This window comes from Hordeum vulgare, chromosome 4H, assembly GCF_904849725.1.
Source record: "Hordeum vulgare subsp. vulgare chromosome 4H, MorexV3_pseudomolecules_assembly, whole genome shotgun sequence".
NCBI lineage: Eukaryota > Viridiplantae > Streptophyta > Magnoliopsida > Poales > Poaceae > Hordeum > Hordeum vulgare.
Genome location: NC_058521.1, coordinates 120,397,002 through 120,416,623, shown reverse-complemented (window position 1 = coordinate 120,416,623; position 19,622 = coordinate 120,397,002).

Sequence of the window (19,622 nt, the reverse complement as noted above, 5' to 3'; positions counted from 1 at the left end):
AGCTGTGGTGGAATAGACAAGGGCACTTCTTTGTGGACCCTCCGTGGGTGGAGCCCTCCGTGGACTCTCGTAGCTGTTATCCTCTGTGGTTTGAAGTCTCCACTAACATGGACGTACGATAGCGCCACCTATCAGAACCATGCCAAAAATCGCTGAGTCAACCTCATGCGTTTGATCTCCCTACCTTACTCCTCTGCTTTACACTTGCATGTGTGTAGGGTGTGCTTGACTTGTTATAACCGTCATAGATGTTTCTCAAGTAGAATTGGGAAAAGGCAAAAAAATTATCTTGTCAAGTAGTCTAATCACCCCCCTTTAGACATACTTCCGATCCTACAAGTGGCGTCAGAGCTTTGATATCCATTTAATTGGTTTAACAACCTAGGAGAGTATGGCATCTCGTGAGGGAAATTATCATCGTAGATGTCCATATTTCGATGGCACTAATTTTTCTAGTTGGAAGCATAAAATGAAAATGCATATTCTTGGCTTTAATCCTCATGTTTGGGTTGTTATTCATGTTGGTGTGCAAGGTAACTTCTTTGGAGAAGGGCATGAGCCAAATCATGATGCGAGAGCTGATGAACTAAAGATGTTGAACCTTAATGCTTAAGCCTACGATATCATCATCAACTACCTATGCCCCGAAGAATTCAACAAAATCAGTCGTCTTGAGAATGCAAAAGAAATTTGGGATACTTTGGTTCATATGCACGAAGGTACTGATTCTGTCAGAGAATCTAAGTTGGATGTGCTTCAAAGTCAGCTTGACAAGTTCAAGATGAAGGATGGTGAAGGTGTTACTGAAATGTACTCCAGGCTAGCTCTCATCACCAATGAGATTGTCGGCTTAGGAAGCGAAGAGATGACCGACAAATTCATCATCAAGAAGATACTTAGAGCTCGCGATGGCAAGTATGACACAGTGTGCACATTGATCCAAATGATGCCAAATTACAAAGATCTCAAGCCAACTGAAGTCATTAGTAGGATTGTTGCTCAAGAGATGTCACTCAAGGAGAAAGATGAGCTGCACAGCAAGTCAAGTGGTGCTTATAAAGCTTCATGTGATGCTCCCGCTACTTCAAAGGACAATCTTGTCACTGATGAAGAGATAAGCCTCATGATCAGAAAATTCAATAGGTTCTATAAGAGTAGAGGCAAATATAGAAGCTCAAGCTCGAGACATGAAGAGAAGCATTCGTCCAGTCGTGACTGAAACTGCTATAATTGTGGGAAGCCAGACACTAGTCAAATGAGTGATCGGCTCCCTACAAAAGAAGGGAAGAGACACCTCGAAGACGAAGCTCAAGAGATGAGTCACCTCGCAAAGAGAGAAGGAGTTCTGATCACTATGAACGAAGACACTTACGGAGAGGCAAGGAATCGGATAATAAGGACAAATAGACCAAGAGCAGTTCAAGAAGAAGACATCAAGCTCATGTTGGTGAATGGGTGTCTGGATCCGAGTCTAATCACCACTCTGAGAGAAGCTATCACTCCCACTCCAACTATAGTCAAGATGAGGTCTTGTCGGCTTTGCACTTGTTTCCACCAACTCCTATGACTTATTTGGTTCACCAAATGAGGGAGTCAGAAACTGCTTCATGGCTAAAGGCCCCAAGGTATCACATCTCGAGTATCTTGATTTTCATAGTGATGAGGATGACTTGTTACGATAAGATGACTTGATTCTTGATAAATCTAGTGATTGCACTGAAAATGAACTTGCTATTTATCATTAGTCAAGAGAAACTAAATGATGATGATAAGAAAGAAATTAAACGACTAACTCAAGAATTAAAAACTCTTAAGTTAGCTCACGAGACTACTCTAGAAGATCATAGAGAGCTTGCAAGAACCCATGAGAAGCTACGCTTCGAGATCCTCAACTTGGAGCAAGAGCATGAGTTCTTAAAAGCGATCAATGATGATCTTCGAAATAAGAGTTCTTCTTATCTAGCCAAACGATTACTCTTGTCCAACTTTATTCCACAAGTTAAACATAGGAACACTAGTAACAAAGGCAAGAAGGTTTCTTCATCTAGTACCAACCATGCTAAGGCTAAAACAAATAATGTTATTGCTACTAGCTCTATTCATTCCACTAATGATTCTCTTAGCCAAGCTACACTTGAGCAAGAAAATGATCTATTGAAAGGGATTATAGAGAAAGGTGTCTTCAAGAGCCTTGCCAGAAGTAAACAATTCGAGGAAATTGTGCGCAAGCAAGGAGGACATCAGAAGAAACAAGCTGTTGGTACATCAACGTCAACGGAGATGTTTGGGAAGAAGGTCCATCTCCCACTCCTAAGTTTGTTCCCCAAGAGGAGAAGTCTGATCTTACTCCTCCCAAAGGAACAAGCTCACAAGATTGCCTTCTACCACAAGACTACAATGGCAAGGGAAAGCTTCAAGACGACATTGACCTATTTGAAGAAGAACCCCAAGCCAAGGTCAATTGGGTTCCCAAGGACACCAATAGCTCTACCTCAACAAGTGCTACCACAACTCTAAGGATTCCCATCAACTTGATGTAGATCCCCAAGAGGAAGAACTAGGGAAGTTCTTGAGGGGTGACTTCGCCAATGAAATTCACTCTTATTCATTTTGGCAAGAATTATTTGCAATCAACCGCAACCATATGCATTAGTTCAACGAGTCACACATTCCCTCAAAGATAAGCAAGGAACAAGGTAATTAATGCATCTTTGGACATCATTTCATTTATGTTTAACTCCATGTCCGTAGATATTCTTGCATATGTTCCTCGTGCTTTGGTACTAAACCCTGTAGGTGAGAAAAGTATGAAAACAACAAGGATTGCTCCCAACTCAAGATGATCTTCATCAACTTTGAGCATCCACCACTACATCACCTACTTGAAGTATTCTACGAAAAAACCCAAGGTTAGTTCATCCCTCTTAGTGGGGATGTCATATCAAGGGGGGGGCTTTACTCTAAGACTTGAGTATAAGAATTTCCTAAGGATATGAACACATTAATGCTTATGTAAAAGTGGTAACCCCAGTTGTGCTTAACAATGAGTATGACCTATGATCAAGTATTCTTACTTGGCTCCTATATCAATATACTCATATATAGATGACTTTGTCATCGCCCAAGTGATTGATAGCTGCTAGGATGATTGTGCATGTTCACCATGTTTTTCTTTATCATTCTTATTGTGTGAGCATGTTGGTCTCCATGTGTTTGATCATTCAAGGACATCCAATTGTTGTTATTTGGCTCTTGATTTATATTTTTCCAATTGGATGGACAAGAATGACTAGGATCCTTCTCTAGCTATATATGCTATCTCATCTCAAGTTCTATCCATGCTTCATCAAAAAACTTGAACAAACACTTCTCGATCCCTCTGTGTGAAGGAGCACTTGGAGTTCTGTATCGTCAATGGATGACCTCCAAAACCTCCTTGTGAATGAACTTGGTGAAATCAACTTCACAAAGTCGGTTCCACCAATGTACAGAGTTGATCTAGGTTTTCCATCCCGGTACCACCGGAATCACAAACTCGGTTTCCCTGTCAGCTGACAGTAGAGGAACTCGATGACACCGATTTAGCAATCTCGGTGACGCCGACACCGAATGGGTATATATACCAGCGGACCGAATATTTGACTTCACTTCGTCAAAGTCGTTTCACCTCAAACCCTAAGCTGCCTCGTGGACCCCTAATCATTGCCCTTGAGTTTGCGTGCTTCTCCGCCGCTGGGAATCGCCATCGCTGATGGAATCTTCAGCACTGTCACCGCCATAGACCGACCACCACCAAGCTAGGGTACGGTTCGGACCCCCTCTATGTTCCTCCATCTAATTCATACGCAATGGGAAACTTCTAACCACAAGCCATTATGCACAACCTCTCTATCCACTAGATGAATCTTGTAGATTAGAGAACTAGGAAGTTTTTAGGGTTAACAGTCCGCAGACACCATCTTGTTGACTCCGAGTTTCAAAACTCGTTGCTACTGATTTTTAACCTAGGGTTCCTAAAAATGGACTCGGTGAGACCGAGTTGTCATTTTTGGTTCCACCGAAATGATGACCAAGTTTCTGTTAAGGAGTTCATGTGTTGCGGAGACTCTGAAAGTTGAAACTCGGTTTCACCGATATGTGTTCTGTAGAAAGTTAAAACTAAGGATTTCTGTGTTCAAATTTTCAAAAAACGTATGAATTTTGTGATGCTCATCCTATCTGTCTTTCATATATCCACTTACCAGGTTTTGTTGTTGCTGCTGAGTTTGTGCTTACCTGTCAGATATGTCTGGATCAGAAGATTGTCGAATGACTTTAGAGAACATAGTGTTGAGATGGACTCAGGCACTAGTCCAGAGAAGACTAACTCTGACCCTGGATCCTACAGCTCCCATGGTTTGCCCAAGGCAGCCACCATGCAGAGGAAGAAGCTGAATTTTGATGAAGAAGACTCAGACTTTGTGCCAGAAGAAACTTCAGCTCCTTCAAAGTCTCCAAGGAAAGTTGTCAGGAAAGTAACTGCAACCCGTGCTGATATGAGAGGACCTGAATATGCTAGGAAAAGCACAACACTTTCCAAGGATGTACCTACCAAGAACGCTAGTGTGTAGAGGCCCAGGAAGAGAACTGTTCATCTTGTTGGGAGAAAGACTTCAATGTTTGAAGACCCAGAAGATGTCGAGGAAGAAGCTCTTGAGGAGATCCCAGTTCCTCCCAAGAAGAAGGAGTTGATGGCTGATGCAATGAAATCTGCTCCTAAGCCTCCTGCCAAAGCAAAGAAGGATGTAGCTCCCAAAAGAACTACCAAGGACATACCTACAGCTGCCAAGACTAAAAGCCATGCATCTAGTGCCCATGCTGCAGAGGAGGAAGAAGATGAGAATGTACCAAATCTCAGGAAGCTCAGAGCAACCCTTCCAATTCACAATGCTTCTCATCGAGTAGCAGAAGATATGAAGAAGAGGAAGGATGCTGGACTAAGAAAGTGGAGAGCTAATGATTCATATGTTGTCGGAAGAAGAACTATTGTTGATCCAAGGTTTCACACCAAGCAACAACAAGATTTTTATGAGACTGTGTTGTTTGACAAGAGTCCTGTTGTCAGTGATATGAGGTATGTCGAGTGGGCATATATCAAGGAAAATGAGAATTTCTTTCCCCATGTCCAAGAGAACTTCAGATTAGTGGACATTGGAAAGTTTGTTGGCAAATAGATGACCCCATGGAATGGTGAGCTGGTCATGCAATTCTATGCAACTGTTCATTTCTATGATGACTCTTTAGTCTGGATGACTGATGGTCACAAGTATGAAGACACAATTGTTGAATGGGCTGCTATCATTGGTGCCCTCAAGCAGGAAGATTGGGATGTAGATGTGTATGCAGAAGCAAAGTATAGTCACAACTCAATGGCCAATATGTACAAGACAATTCCACACAAGTACTTGGCCAGTCACAAGATGGGTTCAGTGTACTTTCTGCAAGAAGACATTCCTACGACAAACACTATTCCGAGATACACCCTGATGCCTTAATTAGGAGATGGAAAGATGATTAGAGGACATTCCATCAACCTGCTGCACGTGCTAGACACCCATACCAGATTCAGAGTGATGGATTTGATAGTAGAGACTATCCAAAGAAATGTTGCGAATCAGAAGAAATCCTGTGGATATGCTCCTTACATTCAGATGTTTATCATTGCCAAGCTAGGCAAGCATGCATATCTACTTGATCGTCCCCATCGACCTCTGCAGCCATAGTTTGAAGATAATGAATTGGCGATGGATGAAAATGATCCCAACTCAGCTGCAACAAAAATAGGCCACCTCTAGTTCCACAGCTCAGAACTCAAGCTGAGAAAATGGCATTTCTAGTTAGCACTATCCAAGGCATGGAGAAGAACATTCAGGAGATACTGCAAAGTCAGGAAAGCCTTGAGAGAGTCGTGGAAACAAAATTTCATGACATGGATCTGAAGGTTTCTGAGTTGACAACTATAGTCAAACAACTTTACCATAAGTTGACTTAGTGGAGATCCCACGCTCAGAAGATGATGCGGAGGAGGAGGAAGAGTGTACTCCTACCACTACTACTTAGTTCAGCACCAGACCTAGGTCAGCTGTTGTACCTTCTCAGTTGACAAGACAGACATCTTCAGCACAAGCTTCAGCACCTTCAGCACCAGCTCCAGCTCAAGCTCCTTTAGTATCAACTCCTCCAGCTCGAGGACATTCAGCAGAAGCCTTCACAGACGCTCTTCTGTCGAGCCCGTCATCAGCTTCCAAGAGAGACGAGTAGTTCTATACTTTTGAACTTTTTGGGAACTTGTTTCCAAAGGGGGAGAAATGTATAGATCATAGAATTTGTTTGATAGAGAGCTTTTGACCTTATTTCCTCTCATTTGGCTATTAAAACTTTGGTCTTTTGGATGACTTTATCCTCTGTGTGAGCATACGCTTTACCTTGTGTGATGCTATACTATTATCTTTTATCTATCTTTGGGATGGTGAGTCACTTATCTTGTTGGTGCCACATGTATTGTTGTTCATTCCTATTTTTTTACGCACCACTAAGATGTATGTAACATGAAAGAGTAGCCCATGATCCTAATCGATTGTGCATTTGCATTCAAACTCAAATTTTAAATAATGCACAAATTTAGGGGCAGCTCTTGCTTTTCACATACTTCTCAAAGCGTCGATGCTAATCATTCATTATATCTTTTGTCAAAGCTTTGATCTATATGTTGTCATCAATTACCAAAAAAGGGGGAGATTGAAAGCACAATTGCTCCCTAGGGTGGTTTGATAATTGATCACAACATATGCATCATTGGACTAATATGTTTTCCAAGTATATTTCAGAAAAAGTTAAAAAGATGCTATGGTTTAAGGTTTATGTGGAGATGCCCCTGGATGCAAGAAAGGAATAACATTGGATCAAGCTTCAAGCTAGAAGACTCTTCATTGTATATTTGTGAGAAATCACTTTTGAGTCCATAGGAAAGCCAATACTATTAAAAGGGGTGAGGTAGTAAATTGAACTTATTCCTCAAATGCTCAAAGTTAGCCACCAAAACACTCAGTTATTTTTCCCACATATCCACTCTATCAAGTTCCACATACACAAATTCGGTGTCACCAACATTCCCATATTGAACCCACCGAGTTTGGCCTAAGACAGAAACCCTAGAAATTACCACCAAATCATTGCAACCGAAACCAAATCTGTGCTACCGAGTTCAGTGTGACCAACATTCTATTGCCACGATACACAACATCGGAATTTACGATTTTCAGTATGAGTGCCACTGATTTTGGTCATCTGACCGTTAATCACCGTTTCGGTGCCACCGAGTTTCATATATCGGTCTCACCGAGATTCAAAAGTTCAGACCTTTAGTGCTAATCGGTACCATCGAGTTTGCCCTTTTGTGTGTAATGGTTAGATTTTGGCTGTTGCCTATATATACCCCTTCACCACCTCTCATTCGTGGGAGAAGCACTCAGAACACACACTTCACTGCCAAATCCATTTTTCGAGAGAGAGCCACCTACTCATGTGTTGAGATCAAGATATTCCAAACCATCATTTGAAACTTGATCTCTAGCCTCCCCAAACTGCTTTCCACCAAATCAACCTCAACTACCCATGCATATTCTATGAGAGAGTGATTTGTGTTGAGGAGACTTTCTTTAGAAACACAAGAGCAAGGAGTTCATTGATCTACCACATCTATTACCTTTTGGAGGGTGGTGCCTCCTAGATTGTTACGTGTCGCTTGGGAGCCTCCTACTTCGTGTTGTGGAGTTGAACCAAGATGTTTGTAAGGGCAAGGAGATCGCCTACTTCGTGAAGATCTACCGTGAGTAAGGCTAGTCCTCCATGGACGGAAGCCATGGTGGACTAGACAAGGTTGATTTTTGTGGACCCTCCGTGGGTGGAGCCCTCCGTGGACTCTCGCAGCCGTTACCCTCCACGGGTTGAAGTCTCCACTAACATGGACGTACGATAGCGCCACCTATCGGAACCATGCCAAAAATCGCCGTGTCAACTTCATGCATTTGATCTCCCTACCTTACTCCTCTACTTTACACTTGCATGTTTTAATTTCCTCTGCTATACTATTAGAATTGCATGTGTAGGGTGTCCTTGACTTGCTATAACTGTCGTAGTTGTTTGTCAAGTAGAATTGGGAAAAGGCAAAAAATTATCTTGTCAAGTAGTCTAATCACCCCCTCTAGACATACTTTCGGTCCTATAGGGGGCAGGGCCGTGCGACCCCAACTGGTTTCCCTTGACTAGTCCACCCCGTGAGGGACTCAGGGGCGTCCTCAGGACGCACCTTGGTGGCGTGCTGCTCCATGCGGTCCTTGTCATCGATCCCTCGCGCCTGCCTCGTGAGGCAAGGGCCCTCGTGACGGTCTTTCTTGGTGGGCCCGCTGTCGGGCCGAACCACGCGTGCATAGTGCATTGCGCTTGGCGACGCAAGCCAACGGGTCTGGGTATCCTCGGTCCCAGGGGCCCAACAACCTTAACAACTGTCCACCCACGTATCAAATTATCAAAGTAGCGAACACAAATCAACTTAACATGATGAACATGACTAGACAGAAATTCCCATGCGTCCTCAGGAGCGCTTGGTTAATATAAGAGTACTTTTAGGCTTGTCCTTTGCTACAGAAAGGGTTGGGATACCTTTCTGCACCTTTGCTACTATTTGCACTTGTTACTTATTACAAATGAGATTGGTACAAAACTATATATCATTGTTACTCATAGCATTTGTAGAGAATACCTTGCTGCAAACAGCTTATCATTTCCTTCCGCTCCTAGTTGGGTTTGACACTCTACTTATCAAAAGGACTATGATTGATCCCTATACTTTTGGGTCATCAAGACTCTTTTCTGGCGCCATTTCCGATGAGTGAAGCACCTTTGGTAAGTGGAAATTGGTAAGGGGACATTTTTGATACGGGCTGAAATTTATTATTGCTTATCACTATGAACAGTCACCCTTTGAGTGGTTGTTCGGGGCATCTTTGCCTCAAACAGAAGTTGAGAAAGTTATTCCTCAATCTACTGAACCTACTGAAAATATTTATTATGTTATTCCTTCAGGTATGGTAGAGAAACTGTTGGATAATCTTTATAACGGTTTAACTCATCCTGATTACCATTTGATATATGTCAATGAGATTTGTGGATTGATTAAGCTTTCAGGTCTACCCGAAGACAAAGTTAAGAAGAAAATTTTCCCTTTATTTTTGGAGGCAAAGGCATTAATGTGTTACATGCTATTGGATGATATTGGATCATGGGACTGGAATCGCTTGAAGCTGGAATTTCATTAGAAGTTTTATGATATGCATCTAGTTTATTGTGATTGGAACTTTATTTATAATTGATTACCTCGTGAAGAAGAAAGTACCGCTCAAGCTTGTGGGAGGATAAAATGTATTATGCACACTTTCCCCAACCATGAGCTCTTGAGAGAAATGACTATACAAAAAAATTATGCTCAGTTTTCTCATGATGATCAAGCATTACTCGATTCTTGTACTACTGGTTCCTATACAAAGGTGCCTATTGAATTCAAATGGAATCTCCTAGAAGATATTAAACACAACTCTAAAGATTGGGAATTGGGCAAAGGTGAAGATTCAGGTGTAAAGCTTAATTTTGATTGTGTTAAATCTTTTATGGAAACAAATGCTTTCCATGAGCTTAGCAATCAATATTGTCTTGACTCTAAGATAGTAGCTACTTTCTGTGACTCTTTTGTTACCCATATTGATCTTCCTAGGGAGAAGTGGTTTAAATATTATCCTCCCATTGAAAAATCACTTGAGAAACTTGTTAAAATTAAGAAGTAATAAATAATTTTTAGCCATGTTGATCGAGTTGTTCCTACTACTTACATTGAGAAACCTACTTTTCCTGTTAGGATTGGGGAACATGCTAAGGCTACAATTATGTTTAAAAAAGTCATGTTACGACACCGAAACCCTCTGAACAAATAAATGTTGAGCCTAAAGTTGTTATGGTAAAAGATAGTTGATAATGTTTATGGTCAGGTTATTTACTGCTCTGATGAAGCTGCTAGAATTGCAAAACCTGTCAGAAACAAGCGGGATGAGCTCGATAAAAACAAATCAGTTGTGGGCATGCATGTTGTCTTAGTTAAAATTGGAGATCATTTCCACCATAGCTTGTGTGATATTGGTGTTAGTGTTAGTGCTATACCTTTTACATTATGTCAAGAAATTATGCATGATATAGCACCTTCTAAGATTGGAGATATTGATGTCACTATTAAACTTGCAAACCGTGATACTATTTCACTGCTTGGAATTGTTAGGGATGTTGAAGTATTGTGTGTTAAAGTCAAGCATCCCACTACTTTCCTAGTGCTTGGTTCAAAACAAGATAACTTTTGTTTCATTATATTTGGTAGACCTTTCTTGATTACTATTAATGATTAGATTAATTGTGCTACTAAGAAGGTCAAAGTAAGCTTTGGTGACATGCCTCATCAATTTAATTTATCCGAATTTAGTAGACAACCACATGAAAAAGAACTACCTAATAAGGAAATAATTAGTCTTGCTTCTATTGCCATACATTTTATACTTGTGACCTGCGATGGGTTTTCCGTGAAGAGGAATGGGTTTTCGCAGCAGAACATGGGTAAGTATTTCCCTCATTTATGAAACCAAGGTTTATCAAACTAATAGGATTATCAACAACAACCGTCTTCAGCGGTTGCACACAAAAGAACAAATAGCTTGCACCCAACGCGGGCTAGAGTGTTGTCAATCCGCTTGGTCTCGTTATTTGCAAGCAAATGAGGTGTGTAGATAATTGTAAACTGCGAAATAAAATTAAAACTAGTAAATGGCAGCAAGGTATTGAAGGTTTTGTAGATATATGGTGAATAGACCCGGGGGCCATAGTTTTCCCTAATGTCATCTCTCATGAAAACAACATATGGTGGGTAAACAAATTACTATTGGGCAATTGATAGAAAAGAGGTAGTTATGCGATATTCACGACAATGATTATGTGTATAGGCATCATCTCCATAAACAAATAGGGTGACTCCAACCTGCACCTATTACTATTACTCCACTCATGGATCGCTATCCACCATGCATCTAAAGTATTAAGTAAAACAGAGTAATGCATGGAGAATGATGACATGATGTAGATAAAGTATACTCAAACAATATGAATAAATCCCATCGTTTTATCCTTAGTAGCAACAACACAAAGACGCATCTTGTCCCCTTCTGTCACTAGGATATAGAAATTCACCAGGTTGAACCTACTACAATGCACCTCTCTCACAGAAGAAATATTAGTCTTGTTGGCCAAACTATTTCAATAGATCAGATAGAATTACAAAGCTATCATAATCATGAACATAAGAATCATATTAGTATTAAGATAAGACTCAAATATTTATCATGAATAATATGAACATAAACCTACAATTTATCGGATCCCAACGAACGCACCGCACAAAAGGATTACATCATATGGATCAAAGAAAAGATGTGATGATCATTGTATTGAAGAACAAGAGAGAGAGATATTGACATCTAGATACTAGCAATGGACCGGTAGGTCTATGGTGAACTACTCACACATCATAATGAGGGCAACAAGGTTGATGAATAGGCCCTCCATGATCGATCCCCCCCGCAGGGTGCTAGAACGGAGCTCGAGATGGCCTCCGGTCGGAACAGAGACTTGCGATGGTGTAAAACTGTTTTGGGACTGCCTTTAGGGTTTTGGGGATATATGAGAATTTATGAGCTAGAAAACGGAGTCCGGAGAGCCTCGAGGGGCCCACAAGCCAATAGGGCGCCCCCACGACGCGCCGTGTTGGCTTGGGGGTCCCTCGGGTGGCCTCCAGCCTTCTTCTTATACCCATTGGTCTTCTTTTGGTCCGAAAAAAATCTCCAAATTTTTTGAGGTCATTGGACTTCCTTTGGTACTGAAAACCTGAAAAGTGATAAACAAGCAGAAAACAGCAACTGGCACTGGGTAGTGGGTTAATAGGTTAGTGCTCAAAAATAATATAAATTGGTAAATAAATACCCAAAAAGTATCCTAGAATGATAATATATCAGCATGGACCAATCAAAAATTATATATACGTTCGAGACATATCAAGCATCCCGATGCTTAATTCATGCTCGTCCTTGAGTAGGTAAATGCTAAAAACATATTTTTGATGTGACATGCCGATTATGTAATCTTATGCATGTATGCTCATTGAGAAACGATGAATTAACAAACATTAACATATCAATACTTATAAGTATAAGCACCAAAACCGTTAATCTTTCAAAGTATACGATCCTCAAAGATTGTTTTACCTTCATTCATCTTATTATATTAGCAAGGAATGGCTCCATATTAACCACAAATGTCAAGCACCATGGTGCCCAAGTCAAGCAAATGGATCATAATTTTTCAATATGCATCAACTTTTTATTCTTCACGGAATACATGAGCATGAATCATTGGACATAGAAATAGGTGGAATAAAATATTGTGGTAGGTATTAAAAAGGGGTAAAAATTGGAGAAGATAGTCTAACATCAACTAGGTGTACCAATGGGCTATGGAGATGCCCGTCGATAGATATCGATGCAAGGAGTAGGGATTGCCATGCAAATGATGCACTAGAGCTATAAGTGTATGAAAGCTCAACTGAAGCTAAGTGGGGTCTGCATCCAACTTGCTTGCTCATGAAGACCTTGGGCATTTGAGGAAGCCCATCATCGGAATATACAAGACAAGTTTATGAAAAATTGGTTCCCACTAGCATATGAATAATATAATATGAGACTCTCTATATGAAGACCAAGGTGCCGCTTTGAGGAACAAGTGTGGTAAAGGATAGTAGAAAAGTTCCTTCTCTCTTATTCTCTCATTCATTTTTATGGTGGGCTCATTTTACCTTCCCCATTTTTATTTCCTCACTAGGAAAATTCTCTAATAATGATGGTAATCACACTTTTATTTACTTACAACTCAATATGAAGACTGATAGGGCGGTATGACTCTGTATGAATGCCTCTCGGAGTGTACTAGGATGTGCAAAGATCTAGCATGACATCCCCAAGCTTAGGCGCTTGAGTCTTACTATAATATTACCTCGGGATGACTTGGGCATACCTAAGCTTATGATTTTTCGGCTTCTCATTCCTTTTTCCATCAGGATAATACCCAAAACTGGAAAACTTCAATCACATAAAACTCAACAAAACTTCGTGAGATCCGTTAGTATAAGGAAGATATCAAATACTTTAGGTACCTTTATAAGTTGATTCTAATTTTATTTTAGCATAAGGTATTGTATTCAAACTTCTCCATGCCTTATACCCCATGATACAATCCGTAGCATCATCAAAACAAGCAAACTATGCAAGCAAAAACAAAATCTGTCAAAAACAGAATAGTCTGTACTAATCTATAATGAACCTATACTTTTGTAACTCCAAAAATTCTGAAAACATAGGATGGCCTGAGAAATTTGTACAACAATTGTGTAAAAAATGCAGCTTAATAAGAAATTCCAGTAAAATAAGAGAAATTCTGCACTAGACGTCAAATTTTTTGTTTTTACACCGTATCAATTCTACTCATCATACAAATCGTCCCAAAGGCTTTACTTGGCACAAACGCTAATTAAAACATAAAAACACAATCATTATAGTAGCAACAATCATTTATCACAAACAAACATAAAGTAAAAGAAAAAATAGAGATAACTATTGGGTTGCCTCCCAACAAGCACTATTGTTTTACGCCCCTAGCTAGGCATATTGCATAGTTTCAAGTATTGGACCCCTTCATGTCTTTCAAAGTTAGTTCCTAAATTTTTTTACTTAATAAATAACCTTTGTAAAACCTACTTTAAGAACTCAAGTACTCAATGGGATTTATACAATCATTTCTCACATCACTATCATCTAAGGGTTCTTCGTATAATACATGGATTTCATCACTAATAGGTTCCCTAATAGTGTTTTCTTGCCAATATTCACTAAACCATTAACTAATTGCTTTACCAATCCATTCAAATTTATCACAATGCAAAGAAATAAAGATTGTGTTGATTCTTTAGGAAGCACATTCCTCCTCATATTCATATCAAATCCGTGATAGTCGTTAGATTCCAACCTATGCATAACATCTTTATTACGGAGGATTGTTTCTATGGGAGGACATTATTCCATAGGAGGTAAAACATTATTTTGCTTCACGCAAAATGTAATCAAATTCATTCATAAGGATGGTGATAGCAAAATTCTTAATCTCGGGATCATGCAAGCTAGGGAGTCCCAAGAATAAGTTTTGAAGCATAGGATGGAGATGCACAAATTTTCTTTCCATTTTCAACATAAGCATGGTGATAGCATCCACAGATCAATCTGTTTAATCAAGTATATATCCCTTAATGAGAGGGGAAGCTAGCTAATACTCAAAGAATTCTCGGATGACATGCTTTCCAATAATGTTCCCATTACCCACATGATAAATTTTAGAATTTAGAGTCGTATGAGTGTTAGTACTAGGGACTTGATCCATATGAGGATCATGAGTGGAACCAATAAATTTTAGTATTGCTTCATCTAAGTCACTAGTGCTCTATTCACAAGTGCTTTCAATAAGAACTTTCTCAAATTCAGACAGGGTAGCAGCTTCCAAGCGAACTAGAGAGCAAAGAGGCAAACTAGTGACAAGCAAAGCAAGAAAAGGTAAATATATTTCTATTTTTATATTTTACGAGACAAACTAAATGTACCAGCAGATAAAATGAGGAACGCGTGAATGAATATTTGTGTGAAGTTACTCGGTAGTTGGTGATGATATTCCCCGGCAATGGTGCCAGAAATCCTTCCTGTTACTTGTGATCTGCGTTCGACTTTTCGTGAAGAGGAACGGGTTATCTGTGACATCCCAGTTTTTGGCTTTCCTGACTTACTAACTTATTTCAAAATTTAGGACCAATTAAAATTTTTGTGAATGCTTGTGATGCTTGGAGTGACTATTGTCTGTCTGTTTGTTTTGCATGTGATTGATCTCCATTAATTTTTGCCATTCTCTTAATCATCTTCTCATCCCATGATCTCCTGCCCAATGATCATGCCATGTGTTAGGATAAATATCTGTTTTTACCAAATATTATTTTCACCAAAAAGATTTTCTTTGAATTAAACTTTCAAACCCCTGAGATGAGGTTTGTACTAGAAGTCCTCAAATTAGGGAGTTTCTTTTGCACCAAAACTTTTATTTGAAACCTATTATCAACATGACTTCCAAAAACCATCTTATTATTATTTTAAAAGTTATTTTATTATTTTATTTAAAAGCCCTTCTCTCAGGCCATAAATGGTCTCCTATGAAGGAAAACTATTTTTATTACCTTCAAAATATTTAAGAAAGATTGGGGAAACTCAGTGGATATATTTATTCCACATTTATGAGTTTCAAGACCTGGTCATGTTCAAAATATTGGGCAAACCCCTTCAAAACCATTCCTGCCTATTTCAAGATTTTGGAATATTTCTATAAGAAATATTCTCAATAAATTCCAGTAAAATTATAGCATGTCATCTATGGTATTCTTGATTATCTTGCCAAGTTTCATTTTAATCCAAGTTGATTTGACTCCCCTAATCACTCTAAAACCTTATCTGTCCAGAATCAAATTTGAGCAACTTTACATTGTGAAGTGTCTCCAATTGTACTCAAATTTGGTGGACATGTTCCAGTACTCCAATGAGGCATCCACACCAAGTGGTACCCCAAGGAGAATAGAGGAACTTGTCCTAAAACCCTCAAAACCTCTCTGTTGATTTCTGACTTTGAGAAACTTTACATTATAAAGTTTGTCCAATTGGCCTCAAACTTTTCGTCCATGCCTTAATGCTCAAATAATGCCCCTACACCAAATATTGGATTTGTGGGAATTTATTTGAATAGGGTTCTAAGCACAAACCCATTTCTGCCCCTTTCTAGGGTTTTTCAAGTCTACATTGGAAAACTTCTCCAGCAAATCCCAAATTTGGTGTGCAAGCCTATTTTCATCTATTAATTGATCCTGTTAAGTTTCATAGCCATTGGAATCCATCTGGTAGCATAACCACAGATCAAACACCTTGTGTGCACTCACTATTTTGGCTTCTATTGCCCCTTCTACTTTATTCCTTGAGCTCAACTTTCTACCACAGCCTCACCTAGTTACATTTCACCTCTAGTAACTTTCCCATGGCCACTGGTCAATTATTCGGGAAGGACCCTTTGTAACTTTCTCTCGTTTTCACCCTTGGCAGCACTGTTTTACCTCACTTTCCATTCTTCTTCTTAAGCTATCACCCCCAACTCTTTCCAGAGAACCTAATATATGCCAAGGCTTCATTTAGAACCAAGTTATGACATGCTCATGTGGGAAAAATGAGCAGCACTTCTTCAAATAGATTTCTGGCTGAATCATGGCTTTGAACAGCAAGTAGTAGCTATCCTTCTTTGTTTGATCTGAAACTTTGCAGTATTAAAGCCCTTCCATGCCTAGCACTGCCAGACATAGTTTCTCCCCAAGTCTCCCCACCTAAGACCCACTTTTATCAGCTCCAACTTTGCTGTTAGAAACTTAACAGCAGTCAAAACCCCACCTAGACAGCTGCAACTTGGTCCAGACTTCACCAGTGCATCGTGGCAAGCATTCCTTGCACGGTTGACACCTTGGCCTGGCCAAGGGGTGCCCCAGGACACAGGTGACCGTGGTGACCACCACTCTAGCGTGCAGTAATGGTGCTCTGCACCCTCTTCTCCTTCTGTAGCTCGGTCCCCTTCTTGGCACCATGTCTCAGAGTGTTAGAGCATCCCCTTTTGACCGTTCAAGCCATTCCCCTCCACCAGCAAGCCTCCAAAACCCCTCTGGCACGCATGTCTACTCCGTGCCCTCGGAGCTCCGGGAGCTCCCAAGCTTTCTTCGGTTCTCCCCTCTCCATTTGAAGCCTACCCAAGCCACTGATGCCTCGGCAACTCTCCCTCTCTCCCTGGAACCACCCTTGAGCCCTCTTCCCTCTCCCAAGCTCCTTCCCCTCATCCCATGGCCGCCATGGCCAACTTCGGCCATGCCCTAGCCGAATCTTCCCCTCCTGGAGCAGCAGCAACTCGAGCAACGGGCTCCCCTTTTCCCTTGGGACTTCCCCTACAGCCCTCCGCATTCTCCCTCTCGCCCCATTTCTTCCTCTAGCCGGCCGAGCCACCGCCCCACCGCGGCAGTGCCGTCGGCATCCTCCATGGCCGAAGGCCTCGCCTCCAGGCGCTCCTAGCGGGAGTAGGCTCTTTCTCAAGCGCGGGAGGCTGCTCGCCCCGAGCCCCTGCTGGATGGAGCGCCGCCGAGCAGCCGCCGGAGCCAGCCTCTGCCCCGGCTGGCCCTGCCCCGTGCGCACACAGATCGGGAGAAGGAGGAAGAAGACCCGACAGGTGGGGCCCCACGTCAGCCAGCCACCGGTCGGGTCCTCTCTTGTTAAGTGGACGCGCCCTCGCGTATTTGCGTCTCCACCGAGCCGAAGGCGTATTTCCAGGACTACGCCTCCTGCGTGGATCCCTCGCTGCTGTCCGAGCCACTGGGCCGGCCCGAAGGCCTAATTAGCGCCCTAAGCGTTAGATAACCTGAGGCTAAGCCTTTTTCCCTTTTTCTATCTGATTCAACTTCAAAAATCCATTACAAATTCATTCTAACTCCAAATCTGTTGATTCAAACTCCTGCAGGATCCTAAAATCAAGCTCTATCCGAATATGTGCCTTGCACATTTTTCCTAGAAACCTTTCTGTGGTACTATTATTCAAATGCAGATTTGAATATATTTAGCCCACCTTTGTAAAATCCGATAGGGTTCAAATCAACTCCAATTGGAGTGATTCAAATTTCTAGAACCTTCATAAATCATTTCCAAATTTTAGAGCCTTGGTCAACATTTTTATCAAACTTCATTCTGTTGCTTATAATAAATAACTTCCTATTACTATTTATTCCACATTAGAAAATTCCTAGTAAATTCATTTCAACTCCAAATCCAGTGAAACCACTTCCTAAAATACTTCTAAAATCATTCTGTGATAAATGGGTGCCTCCACTCATTTTTAACAGAAAGATTTTTGTTGGCTTATTCAATGGCCACCTATTGCTCCTTTCACCTATTCAAAAATCCTTGATGATTCAAATCTCCTGTGAGAAGCTTCAGGAGGCTTACTATGGTTATTTCCGACGTAGTTGACGGTAGATGGAGTATTCGGGGACGGAGCGGAAGACCCCGAGGACTTACGTGAGCAAGGCAAGCAGCCCTTTTGCCATGACTTAAGTATATAAAATGATGCATGCTAGAATAGCAAGTATTTCCCGTTGCATGTGATCACGATGCTGGTTCATCATTTATGTGATGGTACCGATGGCTTCTTCGAAGCACTTGCATTGATAGTAATGATATTCACCTGGCTCCTCGGAGCGCAAACATGATGAGCTGACCCTACCATCTACGAGGTTCATGCTACTGTCGTGTTGACTAGTAAAGTAAGATCACTGCATTAAGCTTGACCCTACCCCGTGAGGGTCATGTTATACCATGTTGACAAGTAATAATAGAGCATTTTATCATGAGCATGTTGATGAGTTAAATAAAGAGTTTATGAAAACCCCGTCGGGTGCCACTAAAGCCCGAGGGTGAGGATGAGTTGGTGATCACTTTTGGTGAAGTGATGCACCGGTGATTTTGGTGTGAGTATGGTTTCGGAAATGGATTAGATTTATGATGTGTCGACCGTCCCAACCTTACCAGTACGACCACGATACCCCTTTATGGGAGGGGCTTTGTTGATTACTCTGGTCGGTACTAGCAAAGAGCCACATTACTAGTGGCGGGAGTGATCGGTGTCACTCTCGTGATGGGGTCATGCCAGGTAGGACGACTATGCCATTATTATGAGTTCCAGGCACACTTTGGTCCCTGCATGGTTGATACAGTCCAGAGTCGGTGCTCGTAAGACGTACAACATGTGGGCTGGTTACCAATTGAGTGGATATCTTTGTCTAGTATCGTCAGGGGAAAGATGATGATCGGGTACTTACCTTAGGTATATGTGATATACCGCGAGTCGTGGATGACACTGAAGTTTCCCGTTTCTCGTGGGTCCAGCGTACTACCTCTGCAGAGTGTAAACTATTCGAATAGCCGTGTCCACGGTCAAGGACAGTTGGGTGGTGCTGCTTAAACTACGACATGTGTTTCCGCATAAACCAAGTGTGTGTGCGTGGAGTTAAAAAGGTGTTGTTATGATAATCACAATAATATGATCAAGTTCGGTGGCTTGACATATAGGGTAAACCCGGATGGTTTAGCCCTCATTAATACCTTGAGGTTATGACAAGTCCGATGACTTGGCATACAGGGTGAACCCGGTGTGTTCAACCCTCGTCAGATATGTCAATATCTATAACCTGTTCTTCAAAAGTAATTCTTTAACCTGATGCATATACATGATCATTCCACCTAAATGAGTTATACTAAAGATGCATGATAATGTTATCCTTC